The following is a 6,304-nucleotide window of genomic DNA, read 5'->3' as shown; positions in this document are numbered from 1 at the left end:
GTCTTTTAAACTTTTTAATTGTACCTGTCTCTATCACGTCCTCAGGTTTGTTGATGGTTAATAACTGATTGCAGCATAAAGACTGATCAGCATTAAATAAATAAACTCTAGGGTTCCAAATTCCAGTTGACATTTTCCTGGAGGTTATATCGCATAGAACTCTTGCTGCATGTTCTCCTCTCATTGGTCCATCCCTATGTTAAATTACTTTCCCACAGCCAATTGAAGAGTGAGCAGGTTCTTCATTTTCTGTTAGTCAAACAGACAACAGACATTTTCCAAATATGCAATATTTTTAATCATGGAAGTGTTGAAAAGATGGAAAACGCACCCAAATGTTTTAGGTTTTAATGATTTTCCTTCTGGATTACAGGCAGTAGTGTTCAGGAAATTAATTTGGAAATACTGTAAGTCAAAGCACCTCAATTATGCATCTATTTTAAACTGCAATTAAGATTTCTGCCTCTATGGTCCTTTCAGGCAGTAACTTCCTGATCTGCAACATTCTCTGGATAATAAAGAAAAACAACTCCCCTCCAATCTTTTCACTAATTACTATAAATCCATGCCCCTGTTTATTGATTTCCTTGCAAATGCAAGTAAATCTTTCCTATCAACACTATCCAAGACCTCACAATTTTTCACACCTCAATTAAATCTCCCCTGAGTCCCCACTGTTCCAAAGAAAACTCCATCCTCACTAACCTTTCTTCATAGCTAAAATTTGTCAATATGTCAATCCCTGCAATGCCCCACCTTCCTGCATCAAAGGTAAAGTGGGCAGGTGCTTTTTCACTTTACTGAAGGATGCTTCATTGTTCCTTCAAATGTCAATTGTTCCACCAACAAAGCTTTTACAACAATTTTAAATGAAAGTCATAAAACCGTTGAATATTCCAGCGCAGGAGGAAGCCATTTGTCCAATCATGTCCATCTAGCACTGGCTTGAGAAGGCTGCTCTTCACTAGGAGCAAAAGAATCTGGAGAAGCGTCAGATGAAAATGAAGCAGATCAAAGTGAAAGCAATGTAGAACACCAGCTAACCTGGAGGAGGAGAGGAGGCTGCTGCCTTGCCAGAGTTTAAACTCACACCAAATTGAAATGTTTGATTTCATGAATAAAAAGGTAACCTCGTTGCACTTGGATAATTGATCAACAATTTATACAGCAAGCTCCACACCTGTCATTTAAATTCTTGGCAAAATACATTTTCCTCCAGCTTACCCAACATCTCATCTTTGATCTGCATAAATCTCAACAGAGTAGAGTTGGGACTGGATGTCATCTCATCCAACCCTATTTGCCAACTTCAAACAACACTGGATATGAAGCCTTGAGAATTGAAGTATGGTGATTTACAGTCTGCAGCAAGCCAAACAGTAGTATGCATTAGTGACTTTATTGTGGTATTTGTGGGAGGGTAGTTTACTGATCCATGGGTTTATCATATAATTTCCAGATGGTCATCAATGCAGACATCAGTTAGATTTATCTCAGACTGTTATCTGCAACTGTTTGCAGAATTTGATTACTAAAGGGATCTAATTTCCCTTGCTGGCTGGTGTCATTAGTGAATTCATTGGCAACACAGGCTGTCATTGCACAACCCGAAACTAAGGAGTAGAATAAGAGCTTTGGGTTGGCTTGGTTCAGGTCTGTGCTGAAGATACATTGAAAACTGAGTCAGAAAATCATAACATGCAAAGAAGCCTTTTGGAGGGTAGGCTTTCGTGATAGAAAACAGTGCACCACTGATCAAAACTGACCTTAGGTAGGGCCACATTAGGAAAGCCCTGCATTTGGGAGGAAAATGTTTTCCAGAGGTTCTGCACTTTTGCCTCAACCCCCTTCCTCCTTTTAATTACTTTACTGGAATTTCACATTTGGACTTCAGGCAAAAGAAAGGTTAGTGCAAGTTGAACTCCTCCTAATATCCATACATGTAACAATTATAACTATTATACAGGCATTGTAGCCAACACATATACGTCAGGGATACTTACAAAGAAAAGGAAAAAGAAAATTAACCTCCCACAGTCTACATTGATATGATCGGTCTCTCAGGGGTATGGCGACTCCTAGAAGACTATCTCCTCATCTGAGGAATCTTTTCTAGTGCAATCTCATGTTATGAGAGACAAAGATAAGGTGAAAAGCCAAGTTTTTTTTTCACCTAGGGTGTGGGAATCCAAAACTAGAGGGCATTAGGTTTAATGATTTAAAAAGATTTAAAAAGGTAACTCTTTCACGCAGAGGGTGGTGCATACATGGAATGAGCTGCTGAAGTGGTGAAGGCTGGTACAATTACAACATTTAAAAGGTATCTGGCTGGGTATATGAATAGGAAGGGTTTAGTGGGATATGCGCAATATGATTGCAAATGGGTCTAGATCAGGTTGGGATGTCTGGTCGGTGTGAACGAGTGTGTGAACGAGTAGACCAAAGGGTCTGTTTCCATGCTATATGACTCTCTGACATATCCATGGCCCTGCAAATGTTTTGGTGTGCAGGTAATCATGCAATGCCTCTCTGAGAACGTCAATGGAATCTGCCCTGAGCATACTCTGGGGCAGCGCAAAGCAAAGCAAAAAACAACCCAGAGTCTTGTCTTTCTTTTATGCTGGCTGCCAACAGGACTCTACTGCAAACTAGCCTTCTATGGACAGTGACTGGCAACACTGCAAACAACTTTGCACCCAGAGGCACGCGGTCTTGCGCACGCTGGAGGGGGCGTGACCGACCGTCGTGACGTCACTCGCATGCGCGGCGGGCTGTGTGTTGCTGGGTGCATGCGCATTGGAGTCGGGAGCGATGAGAGGCCGGCTGGCTGAATGAAGCAGTTCGGTCAGTGAGCTGAAGATAAGCAGCCTGTTCTTCGGACCTCAGAAGGTGACGGTCAGCTCTTATTGATGGCGACGTGGTGGGCTTGGCTTGTCCAGAAATGTTCAGTCGCTGTGAACGGGTTCGAGCGGCAGCGCGAGAAACTCCTGCACTTAAGGATAGCGACGCAGGCAGAGCTAGGGAAAAGTCTGGTCTGTTGTGTAATGAGAGTCATGCAGGCAGAGCGGGGGGGGGAAGGTTCTGTACCTTGTGGAATGAGAGCAATGCAGGCAGAGCGGGGGGGGGAAGGTCCAGTAACTTGTGTAATGAGAGCAGTGCAGGCAGGCAGGGGGGAAAAGTCCAGTAACCTGTGGAATGAGAGCAATGCAGGCAGAGCTGGGGGGAAACGTCCAGTCACCTGTGGAATAAGATCAGTGCAGGCAGAGCTGGGGGGAACGTCTGGTATCTCTGCAATGATAACAATGCAGTCACTGCTGGGTATACGTTTGGTATCCTGTGCAATGACAGCAATGCAGGCAGCGCTTGGGAAAAGTCCAATGGCAATATTGCAGGAAGGGCTAGGGGAAAGTCCTGTGTTCTATCTAATGACAGCATCAGAGGCAGGAGCTGGGGAGGCTGAGGGACCACAGGTTAAAGGTCAGGACAAACTACTGTAACAGAATAGGCCCTATTTGCCTATAATCAGGCAGGACTTGGAGAAAGTGCCAATGTGTCATAGCTGGTTTGTTAGGAGTTATGGATAGTGCTAGTTGTGAATGCTATCTGTAAGGAAAAGTTGGCCAGAAATATCTCATTCATTAGTTTGCTCCCACATTTAGATTGTGCAAAAAACAATCAATTCTCTGTTAGATGTATAAAGTGTCAAGCAATGTGGCATGTTGCCATCTTATTAATAATTCCTTTTGGGTATAAACTTTTGCTGCTTGAGGATGCAGTGCTGAATTTATATTACATTTATCATAACAGTTAATTCATGTGAAAGGCAAGCATGTTGCCAAAGCTTTTTTGTCTTGCACTCTTTGAGTGCAAGAATTGCAAATTTCAAACAATCAAAATTTTTAACATATCAAAATAAAAAAGAAGAAAAGTGTATTGGTTAGTTTACATTTTGACTCTGGTGCGGTCCTTGCCATAACAAAAGCAACAGAGAGCAACATGCTCCCCCTACCTTCTGCTAAACAAAAATAGCACATAAAGTCTTTTGTAGAGGAAATGTCCCTGCCTATCACTGTGTCACAAGTGTAAATGAGCTGCACTGAGTTTAGCTGTTGGCTATATATTAAAGTAGTAATTTGGCACTCACTAAGATTGCTTGACACCCACTAAAGTGTACTAACTATCAGCTTATAAATCAGTTAAGGATTCAGAGTACAACAATAAAATTGTCAGGTTTCAGTTGTAATGTATGCATTGCTGTGTTCTGGTACTTAGTCTTCCTACAACTTTCAGAACAAATTTTATTCATTGAGTGGGAATAAGTTTCCAACTTGTCTTATTGCCATTGTTGTTGTGACAGCTTTGTTTAGTTTTAATATGCATAATAAATGTGTTTATCAAGTATTAATTTGCCATTTACCATAGTGGAAAAATACCTGTTATAACTTTGTTCAGAGTGAGGTACCATAGCATATTTAATTCGAGTTGATCATTTGGTGTGTTGACACTTGTGCTCGGAAAAACGTAAGCAATTGATGAAATCTTCAGCGTGTATATTATATAGAAAACATAGGAATATGTTTGGAATCAACCCACCATTGAGTTGAAATGAAGGTAAAATTGCATTTCTTTTGCTTTGTTTTACTCCTTTCAGTGCATATATCTTTGTTTTCAATTTCTTAAATTTACAATAATATCAGTCACTAAATTCTCACTTCATATTCTAGAGCTATATACAATAGAATCCATATTTTGTTACACCAATAGATTTTACAGCAGCATTTGCAGAATATTTTTTAATGGGTTAAGAATTGCATGCTGCAAATTTGTAACAATATACCTCATAAAAAATGTTTGAAGAGTGTTTTAGATTGCGATGGATGTGTGTATTGTTCTTATTGATTTGCAGGGTATGGGGATTGACTGGAGGCCAAATTTTATCCATTGCTAATTACTCTTGAAGTTAGTGGTGAACTGCCTTGTTGAACTGTTGCTGTACACTTATTATATTTTTCTGCGGGTTGGAAAGCTAAATAGCTTATTAGATTTTTTTCAGATGGCAGTTGATGGTCTGGAGTCAGAGTCCAGACTGATAAGGATAGCAGATTTCCTTCCCTAAAGGGCATTTGTGGACTGGATAAGATGTTAATTTAAAAGCAACCCAGTAGTGTCATGGTCACTGTTACTGATTTTTAAAAATTTTACATTTATATCGCTGTCTGAATTTAAATCCTGCAGCTGCTCTGGTGGGATTTGTTCTTATTTTTGGAGCGTTAGTTATTCTTTCTTCACTTTACTTCTGAAAACATGCAGTGTTGGAATGGTATGAGTTTAGGGTTTGTTTCGCACAGTTCAATGGTTCTGTTTTTCATAAAGTATGCGAATGAATGAATTTCTTTAAAAAGTATTTACTCGTACATTCTCATCTCTGAGTGAGGGGTGTGTCAAAATCTTACTTTTTAGCACATTACGGAAGATCAGTTTTCAGGTATTACTGATGGAGTGCTGCAAATGTCATCCTCCACCTGAATTACATTTCAGTTGAAGGAGACTACCTGCAGCATGGTGCCACTCCTTCAGTAATTAATTGCAAAAGATCCCATGACCTTCTTCAAAAAAGAGCCCGCTCTCACTAGTATCCTTACATACAGATAAGGAAGAAAACCACTTCGACTGGGACAACAATCCATCTTAGGACAAGCCAAACAGAAACATGTACGAGAATTCCTAGAAACATGGCATTCCAACTGGAACTCTATCAACAAACACACCAAGTTAGACCCCATCTACCACCCAACCTCCCAAGGGAGGAAAAACAGGAAATGACGGCCCTAACCCAAAGAAACCCAAACATATAAACAGAAAGCAGGAAACATGTACAGTGCTTCGCTTGAGGCCCACTAAAGATGTTACCCAGTAGGGTGATGAAACGTCTGGAAATGAACCTTCCAGCTCAGCGAACAATCCTACATCCAGAACCTCAACCTGAGCTACAAATCTTCTCAAAACTCTGGTCATCTCAATAAATAACATTGTGAGTCATAATCCTGGCACTTGGGAGCACCTTCATATAGACATCAGGTCAAGAAAGAGATTCGTGCCCTTCTCAAGGCAACTTGGAATGATTAATGAATGTTGACCTTGCCTGCACCTCCCAAGTCCTTTTGATTCATTTTTAAATAAGAACATAAAATGATCAGTTTCATTTGTTGTTGATGAAAATTTCTGGTAGCATGTTGGCTTCCTTACTTAATTTTGCCTTGGAGTTGTCATTTAACTATGTCATTGGTTGCAAGATGCTGTGGAA

The 6,304-nt window shown here is 40.5% G+C and overlaps 1 protein-coding gene across 1 annotated transcript in view; it reads left to right on the top strand.

Annotated features, from left to right (window-relative positions):
* The first annotated feature begins 2,767 nt into the window (after window positions 1–2,767).
* Window positions 2,768–6,304, top strand: part of aco1 (aconitase 1, soluble) — a 71,010-nt gene continuing 67,473 nt past the window's right edge. Inside the window, exon 1 of the mRNA XM_072588131.1 lies at window positions 2,768–2,889. The gene's annotated coding sequence lies outside the window, so the exon portion shown is untranslated. The remainder of the gene's footprint in view (window positions 2,890–6,304) is intronic.

The sequence above is a fragment of the Chiloscyllium punctatum genome, chromosome 2, assembly GCF_047496795.1.
Source record: "Chiloscyllium punctatum isolate Juve2018m chromosome 2, sChiPun1.3, whole genome shotgun sequence".
Lineage (NCBI taxonomy): Eukaryota > Metazoa > Chordata > Chondrichthyes > Orectolobiformes > Hemiscylliidae > Chiloscyllium > Chiloscyllium punctatum.
This window is presented reverse-complemented; position numbering and strand designations above follow the sequence as displayed.